Raw genomic sequence first — 10,953 nt, forward strand, 5'->3', positions numbered from 1 at the left:
CCCACACACACTACCCGACACCGAAGGACTAGGGTGGCACATCAATCTTGATAATAATCTATCTACTCCTCTTTCAAACACACACACACACACTCGCTAGTTGTGCCTCTGTGCCTACCGCGCACACTCTCGATACGTCTTTCTCTCTCTCCCCCCAACAATGATAGCAGAAGGGTGACAACTCGATCTGATCATAATCTGTCAATTGGTTTCTCTCTCAAACATTGTGTCTCGGTGCCTCGCTCGGAAGCCCCATCGATATGTAGACTTCTCGCGCGTGCACAGCTGTAGTGACAATGATGCTGAACCCAGTGTGCCTTGTTTTTACCGGCCTCATGTGATAGTTTTCACCCCGTTTTCTGTTAATTAACAAGGCAACCTTTTCTTTGTTACTACTAGTGAATCTGAAATCATTCGGGGCAGACATAAAATATATCACTTCAACCCAATTATCGCAGCAACTATTTCAAAAGAAATTAGCTAGCTGCACGTGCGTTGCATGGAACATCAAGATGCATTTGTATGAGTAGTTTATCTTGTGAGAGAAAAGGCTGAACGAGGGAAGACCTTATTTGCGAACATGGAGAGACGTGTGGGTATATTTTTTTTGCAAAATTTCCATAGTTTCTTTCCTATCCGTTAGATATAAATCCGACGGCCTATATTGCAGGATGGCACGCACACCATCATGACCAACTCTGTTTTCTACTCCCTCCGTCCGAAAATACTTGTCATCAAAATGGATAAAAAGAGACGTATCTAAAACTAAAATACGTCTAGAGACATTTCCTTTTATCCATTTTGATGACAAGTATTTCCGGACGGAGGGAGTATTTGTCTTTTTAGAGATTTCAACAAGTGACTATGACCGGACCTTACCAACATACTCAAAAAAGTAGTCCATAATTTTGATGTTACCCTCTTTTCTTGGCGGTGCAGTGCCATCTGGATACCTCATAAATAAATCAAGGACAAATCTGACCCCTTCCTGAAAAGACATACGGAGCAAAATGAGTGAATCTACACTCTAAAATATGTCTACATACACATCCGTATGTGGTAGTCCATTTGAAATCTAAAAAGACAAATATTTAGGAACGAATGGAGTATATATAAGAGTAGACATGGAGATATATCTCCAGCATGGTCTACAACAAAAATGTGCTGGGCTGGTTAGCGTCGGATGCTCGCAACGCGATGACATGAGTTCGAATTCTGTCTTTTAACTTTAGATTTTTATATTATTTATTACTCTACTTATTTAATATATACTTCTTTCGCTACTATACTGATAGTGGAACCCACAGAGTACTTAGAATACAAGATTAAGGATGGACTTGTTTCTTTTTAACTTTCTGTATGAAGCTGTAGCCACCCTGCAATTCACGTGTACACTGTACATGCAATTAAATTTTTATAGAGGGACAATCATACAGGCAATTAACTCAAATTGATTTTATGTCACTCTATTATTTCCAGCATAAAGAGCATCTCCAATGGCAGCCGGCAAATTTCCTCCCGCTTCCTTCCGCGGAGGACGACATCAAACGCCAGCGGCATACATTTTTACAACTCTAACCAACCAGATGAAATTCGTGCAAACACGGACTGATTTCATATAAGCATGAAGGATTTCGTATAAAAAGCCGGATCTTCATATAAACATGATGGATTTCATTACATTTACATGAACTAAGAGGTGCCAATCCGGCTCTCTTGTATAATTAATACTCCCTCCGTCCGGAAATACTTGTCCTAGAAATGGATGTATCTAGACTTATTTTAATTCTAAATGGCCGCCCGTGGATCCCTTTGTCTTCCTCATGTCCGTCAGACACTTGCGGGGTCGACGAAGGTCCTCGGAAGAGACAAAGCAGCAAAGAAACCACCTGAATCCGCGGTCGTCGCCTCGGTGGTGGCCTTCATGGGTCCCAAGTGGCGGCGGCCTCCCGTGTTCTACTTCTCCTCGATGATGGCGGCGGACAAGGAGAAGCTGGCCACCGACTCGTCGCTCTCCACGCACCCGGCTTCTGTCTCTGCCTGCATGGTGCTGCCGCAGGCACGGGAGGCGCGCCCACAGACACGGGAGGCGCGACCACCGCAGACACTGGTGGCGCGGTACGACGCGGCAGCTGGCTCCATCGGGCCAAGCGAGGTTGGTGAAGTGGAGCGGCGAGTTGCTGAACCACGCGCCTGCTTGGGGCGGCAACTGGCTCCGTCGGGCCAAGCAAGGTTGGTGAAGCACCGAGCGGCCTCTCCCATATCCGGAGGGCTCGGCGGGCCACCCATCCGGGTAATATGCCAGAGAACGGCTCATCGGAAGCCATCGGAAGAGTGGAGAAAATGGTGAAGGAGGAGATGGGGGAGCGGCGGAGGGGTGCGATTCTTGCCCGTTGTCTATCTGGCCTCGTGTAAATAGAGGGCGGACGGTAGGAGCTTGGCCGGTGTCTGGCCTCGTTTAAACTGAGGGCGGACGGGAGGAGCTCGGACGTTTTTGCGTTTAATTCCGGCCCGCTCATGAACGGACGTGTGGCCGGAGTAGGATTCTCGGTTTGCATGCGGGTTTAACGGAGGGGTTTAACGGAGGCGCCGGGCGTGCAGCGGGCGGCGCAGTACTATTCGCTTTGACAGCAGTAATGAGCCGTCAAATCACAAAGGCCCTCGCCTCTCGTGAATCGACCGAGCTAGACTGCCCCGCCCTCTAGCCTTTTAAAAAATGTATACTTTTGTACAACAGTAGTATCGATGGATTGCGCCATGGAGCAAAACTTGAAATTAAAAAAAGGTGGTATATATAGAGAGCGCTCGTCACCAAATTATGCATATAGTCCTATTAAAAAGTCTAGTGACAATAATGGTGTCCAGCACAACCTACCCCTCAAATAAAACTAAGCATCCTGGAATTCTTTGACAAAACTAAGCACCCTGAAATTCTTTGACAACTAAACTGCTGGCTATATGATGTTGGCCATATATATTGTACGTATATAATGTGAAGAAACGAGTGGTAGTACTATACCAACTAAAAGATGAAATGTAAGAAATACTAGTATGTACGTACTGAAGAGTTAAAGTAACAAGAAGAAACATAACATAGTTCTGCTGGGAGCTCAGCACAACGCACCCCTCAAATTAAATTAAGCACACCTGAAATTAAACTTTGCAACTATTCCAGAGACACTGCATTAGAACCACCATGAGCAACGACACTGCCACCTTACTTGGAGTCCTTGTCCACGTCCTCGACTTCGTCCTTGTCCCTCTTCCTCTTGGCCGATACTTCTTTGCTTGAACTGCACACTTGGCACTTGCTCTTCATCCAACCCTTGTAGATAATGAAACAAAGGTAGCCATCCATTGCATCGTAGTGGATATGGTCTATATCTAGTACATTCCACTGCCATGCATAACGATGAAACATGTATGGTGGTTTCTCCAGTTTACCGTACGAAGGATGAACCATGGCTCCTGCCAGGGTCAGCATTGAAGGTCGATGAGAGGACACCAACCGATTCTTCTGGAGGTCGAAGGTGTTGCCTACAATGAGGCCTATCCGACCCAGTACTTCTTTGTCATTACCAAAGTCTATAGTAACGAATTTGACTAGGTTGCTCTCGAGGAAGTCCTTAAAATCCAGGCATTCAACGTCGGCATGGCATATGTGGTAGACCAAGCATAAGTCATGCATGCAAACCTGGGTCACGGCGGGCTTCTTCCTCTCTTCGTCCTTTAGATCCTTCTCTCGTCCCAGGATTGTGATATACTCAACATCTAGCCCAGTGACCCACTCATCATTTGAGTCTTCGAACATGCGTCTAAAGCGAGAAAGGCATCCTTTCACTGTGGTGTAGATGACGTCGAACTCATCGTCGGTGATGGTTCTAACCTTGTACTCACCGCCGATCGTGGAGATTTGGGATGCCATGGATTTGGGAGGAGGGTTAGGATTAGTGGAACTGCCGTAATGTGAATGGCCGGGACGACTAGGAGCGAACCGCTGTAGTATTGATGGACGTGCGGGGATGAGTAGGAGCGAACTGCCAGTGTGCGAACGGCAGGGTAGTGGCTTCCCATTCTCCCATGATACGGGCTTCCGAGAGCCCTTGGATCTGAGATCGAACGGCTGCATGGCATGATTCTAGACCTATGGGTGAATATCCTGTCCTGGAGGGTTATTCTTCAAATTTTCAGCAACTTAGCAAGCGACTGTTTGATTTCAGATCCAAGGGCTGCCAGCAGCCCGTATCATGGTCGCGCCTACCACGACCGTCGCGTCGCTCACGCGGTCGCGCCCTTGGAGATTTAACACGGTGCGTTAGGCTATCTGATGTTGGCATGTCATACATAGTCATCACTTAGTCACTCATACTACAACAAGGTTAGCTATAAGGTTGGCTATAAGGTTGGCTATAAGTGTATTTATTTATTTTACTCCTCTCTATCTCTTTCTTCGTACTCCCTCCGTCCCACAATATAAGAACGTTTTTGACACTAGTGTAGTGTCAAAAACATTCTTATATTATGGGACACAGGGAGTACTAGTATTTATTGCATTCGCCAAGGAGTGACCTCTTCCAATGAAATGGTGTTTCTAAGTTTGATTCTTTAATTAGCTATAGACTCAAAATTGTCTTTTCATCTAGGTACATGCGCTTAGCACCATTTCTTGCTTGGGTCACCAAACTAGTCTCTCCCTTCTTGATTAACTTGCCACATCAAACTTTATGCCTATGTGGCAAGCTTAGCACCTGTAGGAGCAAGTAAGGCTGCTTGTAATGGGAGTAGTATCATGCATGCCAACTATGCAATCTTGATGAGGTGACGTCGAATTAAATGAAGAAAAGAGAGAGTTGAGTATCATAATATGATAGTGTAGTATCATATTAAATGATGTGCTACTATGTGTCATGCATGACAATAAATAAACTATCCTATGATACCAACACATGATACTATGCATTACAGATGTAGTATCATACAAAAGTATCATATGCATGATACTAGTATATGATACTCTCCATTACGACCAACCTAAGTACAATAGTGCGCTTTACATGGCATTTTTGCATATGTGGAGGAAAGAGAGGCAAGGAAAAAGTGGAGAAGTGGGCTCTCATGCAAGAGCCAGCCTCTACTACATGGTGGAGCATTGGAGAGGCACCTGTATGGAGGTGGTCAGGAATCGGGAGACTCACGCCGGTCATAGCGCCGCAGTTAAAATGACAATGACAAGTCAAATCACGGGGCCCCACCTGCCCAGCAGTAACTCAATGTCAAATCACACATCCCTACGTTTGCAACAGCCTACTCCCTCATCTTCTCGCATCTCTGTCGAACCGACTAGGCGGAACTGCCCCGCCTACCGCACAGGAAAAGCCGGCACTGTATACTCCCTCCGTCTAGGTGACCAAGGTAGAGAGGAAAACGAGAGAACTTAATGTTTAGGGAGTATTTGCTAAGGCTGGTTGTAATGGTACTAGCCTTAGCAATCTTGATGAGGTGTCATAGAATTAAATGAAGAAAGAGAGCGAGAGTTGAGTACTATGTGTCATACATGGCAATAGATAAAGTACTACATGATAATAATATATGATATATGGCGTAGGAGTACTAAGTATTATTAATACAGTTTTGCTAGAACTCATCTAGATGAGATATAATTTGGTCTCATTCATCTTTTATAGCCATTGGATGTGATGCTATAAGATGCGTGTGTGCTGACGTGGGTTGTATTTGTTCTTGTGCAACGAACTGACCACTGCATGTCATGTTTGATAGTCTCAAGTCATTAAAAGCATACAAGCTCCACATCTCTTATTGGTTGATTCCTCTATTTATGTCAAAAAATGAGAAACAACATGAGAGTTAATGCACCACGCCTATGTGTTTACTATTTGGTTTTTGTAAGATGACTTAATACTCACCTAGACGGAGGGAGTATTCGATTTGACAGCGGGCGGCGCAGGTCCCGATATGGCTTTAATGCAGACGAGGGAGGGAGTAATGGTTCCCGATATGTTGAACGGCCAATGCATCCTCCTTCGATTAATGCATGAGGGAAGTAATGGGAGGATGTCCGGGAAAAGAGTCTGCACGATGTGAATGCAACGCAGTTTGCCTTTATTGCCCTCATATAAAAGTGCCCCTCCATTCCAATGCATCTACCACATCGTACACACCTAAGCATTTTCCTAGGCACCTACACTAAGCGCAAAAGAGCTCACTCCAGACCCATGGAGGCGATACGCGTGAGCAGCCAGCGGCTGCGCCAGATGGTCCACGACGCCGGCGTGCGGCATGGCGCCGAGGATCGTCTACAGACGGTGTTGGAGACCGGCTAGTGGATGGCCGCCGTCGACGCCAACTACGACTCTCAGTTGGACCAGATGATCGTTGCCACCAGCAACAAGTTCACCATTCTCAAGAAGCTCGCGAACGACATCGTCGTACTCCTCCAGCCCGCACGCCCGGGCTCCTCATTGCCTGCCACCCTAATCGGCCTCCATGACCGGAACCTCTTTCAAGCACTGGTGGCCCTGCGACTGCCCGCCGACGCCATGAAGAATGTCCACCTAGAGGTCGCACTCGCCGTGAGGCGCCTCACCCTGCAAGAATTCGTCGACCTACACATCCATGTGCACGAGAAAATCGTGTACATAGGTATCTACAAGGCCAGTGAGGACGCTACGGCGTTGGCCTTCCTCAACCGGCTGGAAGCCTTGGATGCCTTTGCTGAGAAGCACATCGACCTTGCCACAAAAGCCGCCGCTCCTTAGCTGCCGATCGGTGGCCTGGCGCACTAATTTGAGGAGGAGTAGGTCGTAAGTTCATGGATACATCTTTCTTCTTGCCTTCTGTAACCACCACTGTGATCACATCATTGTGGCCTTAATTCTTATTGTGCTGTTGCATTCTCGTTCCAGTCAATACCGACATGTGCGATCCCTTTGCTTAATTATATGCATCACTGTAACTAGTACTCCATCCGTCAATTTATAAGTTGTGCTTACCTTTTCCATCAACTTGATGCAACGCGCGGGCATCTTGCTAGAAACACTAGAATATGTCTATATAATCCGTATGTGATAGTCTATTTGAAATCTCAAAAAAGACAAATATTTAGGTACGGAGGGAGTAATATATTAGGAGTATATCAAAACAATAGTGATTTCTTTCAAGTTTGTGAACAAATACTACTATTCTACTACATTGGATCCGTCGCAACGCACGGGCACGTTGCTAGTAAAAGGAAAAGGCATGACGCGTTCGCGTCACACCCCCGCACGCCCGGGAATCGGGAGTACTCCACGGCCCATCCGGCACGACACATATCTTAGGGAAGGCGTGTTGCCTAGCATTTTCACTTTCATGTGGGACCACCGTTGAGCAAATCGACACCCCGCCCGCCGCCGGGTTGGAAAACAGAAACGAGGGGAAGATCTAGCTGTAGCACGGAAGCCAAAAAATTTGGTGTCAGATGGGGCTCGTTGATAGAGTAGGAGCATTCTGTACTAGTACTACTCCTACTAGTACCAAGTTTGTACTCCTAACTATATTACTAGTACTACCACTATACAACTAGTAGGTACGTGCATGGCACAACATCGTAGGAACAAAAAACGGGAAGATCTTGTTTTGGGTGATTCATCTTTTTTTCAATCAACGTAGTATGAATAATATGATGTGGGGGGCACCCATGAAGCTTATGTGGCTTGGTTGCATGGCTACAAAAGGTTGGAGAAAAATAAATAGATAATGTGTTTAGAGTGCACTCCACTAAATAGATATACTTTGGATCCATTACAACAGACAGGCACATCTATGTCTATACCCCCTATATAGTGTGTGAAAAACTTTGAAAGTTGGTCGTTAGATGAAGCCAATCCGATGGTACAAAGATGGAAAATCCAAGCACTACTGGCCGTTGGATATCATCCACCAGATTCTACCACATGTATAATCTAGAAGACTCCATGGTTGAAGTTAGGGGTTGTTTGGATTGTGACTATCTTTGCCATATATTGCCACATTATTCTAGCCACACTTGCCTTAATTGAGTTGCTCAAATTGTTAGCCACACTTGCCTAAGGGAATCTTGCCACACTTTTTATGTCTGTGGCATGTGGGGCTCACTGCTCATAAAAAAATCCTTGCCTTAGGTGTGGCTAGAACCAAACACCTACCTAACTTGGTCAAACTTGCCTAAGGTTAGGTGTGCAAAGTGTGGTAAGGCGTGGCTAGGAACCAAACAGCCCCTTAATTCATGACTAACTTTGCCACAACTAAGCTTAGGCAAAGTTATTAGTTCTTCAAAATGAGAGCCACAAGTTGGCAAGCCTAAGGGAATCTTGCCACATTTTTTGTGTGTATGTCATTTGGGGCCTTAGTGTGGCTTGCCTAAGGTGTGGCTTGAACCAAACACTCACCTAAGTTAATCAAACTTGCCTAACCTTACATTCCACCAAATTTTGCCACATGTTAGAATCCAGAAAACTCCACATGTAGAAGCATAATGCACAAACCACCGGAATTTCATGCGTGCAATGCACGTGTACCTTACTAGTACTAGTTGGTAGTAGTAAGAAACAAATTCCAGTTTTGGCACGAGCTCGTACTACGGGAGCACCACAAGGCCTGCCGCAGGAGTTACATTTCCCTCTTAGGGCCCACGGGGCCGAACTTCAGTGGCTTAGTGCCCAGCCTATGAGTTAATGACATGCGGACCTTAAATGCGGCTGGCCCACATGTCATTCTCATGGTGGTGGCGTGGTTCGTGACTCACTCGTTTGAGATGAACCGGCAGGTGGTGGCATGGCCGTGGCGAGGGTGCCACGGCTGGGTGTCGGGGCGTTACGAGGCGTAGATGGCCACACCGTTGGGTACTACCTGTAGTACATAAGTACTCCAGCTGAGGATTTGATGGTGCGGGAGTACGGATCAGAGCACAGCAGTGGAGCAGGCAAACCGCGTCCAATCGGGTGTGTCTGTGGTAGAAAGTTGATGGTCGCCGCAGTTCAGCTATCCCGCATGTCATGCACACAAAGGCAGAGGAGCGGTGGGGCCGAGAGGGATGAGAGGCACGTCGGGGGATGAGGATCCCCTGACGCGAACAATCCTACCATTCTGTCACTAACATGTGGGACCCATAAGCGTGGGTCCCACCTGTTAGCGAAGGAAAGGCAGGGCAAGGCAGTGATAGCCACGTCAGAGGATCCATGTCCATGTCGGGGGACATCGTGCCATGCGTTGGAGCGGCGTCGCGGGAATCACGTGTGGGTGTGGCAGTGGTAGAAACAAGAAACGTGATGGTCGCCGTGGTTCAACTTTCATGGACAAGCTGTCATGTCTACTGACACATGTATATCAAAACTAGAGTGTTTATATTTCAAGCACGTGAACAAGTATTACTCTACTACTTTGGATCCATTGCAACGCACGGGCCAGCACATTGGTAGTAGTAGTGTCCATCTCTATCTCTAGAGGCCTTCCCTCGTTCATCCTTTTCTCTCACAAGATAAACTACTCATACAAATGCATCTTGATGTTTCGTGGAATGCACGAGGATGTTTCCTTGGGGGTCTCTCTAGCGCGGCGTGGCCATAGTTGCAAGTTGACGCCCCTTGAGATGCCGATGTTGAGGGGCACTCGGATTTCCTCAGATGAGCAGGTAAGATGAGTTTGATCACATAGTAAATGCATTCTAAAGACTACTTCCATGTCCATTTCCAAATTCTCCCCCTGCCCACTGTTTCACAGGTTAGGCTCGGTGCGAGTGGAGATTGGCTTGCATATGTACGGGAGGGTACCAACATCAATTTGCACAACATTTACAACGGTGACACCATTCCCGTAGAACCTTTGTCCAACATTGGGATCAGCCATGCAAAGGGCCACCGCATGAATTGGTACGATGGAACCACAGTGAGATTGAATAAGATAGCACGAACCTTGCACATGGCGATCAAAGGCGGACCATGCTGTCTACGGCCGATCTGTTGCCGTACGAGTAGGAAGACGTCATGCTCCTTTCTAACCGCATCTTCGCGGTGACAAACCAGGGGACTTATTTTGTATGGGACACATCCTACGATATACTCCATCTCTCCTAGTTTATTTGTTTTGTATCTTTTCGTTTTATTAGTTTCAAATTCAAATTTGGAGCTCCCCATCACATGTTGAGACTACAATGTCCATTAAATCATTGCGTGCATATATAGTAAAGAAACAAATCTTGAGTTTGGCACGAGTTCGTGCTGTGGGAGCACCATAAGCCCTGGCGCAGGAGTTACATTTCCCTCTCAGGGCCGTCGGGACTGAGCTTTAGCGCCTTTGAGTCAATAACATGTGGACCCGATAGGTGACTGGCCCACATGTAATGCTCCCGAAGGCAGAGGGGCAGTGGGGCCAAGAGGGGTGAGCCGCAGGTCGGGGGACGTGTGGTGTCATGGGTTCGAGCGGCGTCGTGGGAATCACGTGTGGCTATGGTAGAAACTTGATGCTCGCCGCATTTTAGGTGGCCCACATGTCATGCACACAAAGGAAGAGGGGCGGTGCGGCCGAGAGGGGTGAGGCGCACGTAGGGGGGCATGGTGCCGTGGGTTGGAGAGGCATCGTGGGAATCGCGAGATGAAACGTGATGGTCGCCGTAGTTGAACTTCCATGGACAAGCTGTCATGTCTACGGACACATGCACTGCATACCGATCACTGGAAGGAGTAGCAGAGAAAGCTATATATGCGGATAAATAGTTCCTTATAGTCAAGCGGACCCACACTACTACTTTGTTCCAAAGACATGCACACCATCGAAATAGTCCATCTATATCAATATACACCGAGAGGGAATACTTTTTTTACAAGAGAGGAAATAGTTCATCCATCCATAATGCCCTCCTGCTAGTGCAGCCTTTTCTTCTTCTTCTTCTTCTTCTTCTTCTTCTTCTTCTTCTTCTTC

Source organism: Triticum aestivum, chromosome 4B (genome assembly GCF_018294505.1).
Source record: "Triticum aestivum cultivar Chinese Spring chromosome 4B, IWGSC CS RefSeq v2.1, whole genome shotgun sequence".
In the NCBI taxonomy this organism is placed as follows: Eukaryota; Viridiplantae; Streptophyta; class Magnoliopsida; order Poales; family Poaceae; genus Triticum; species Triticum aestivum.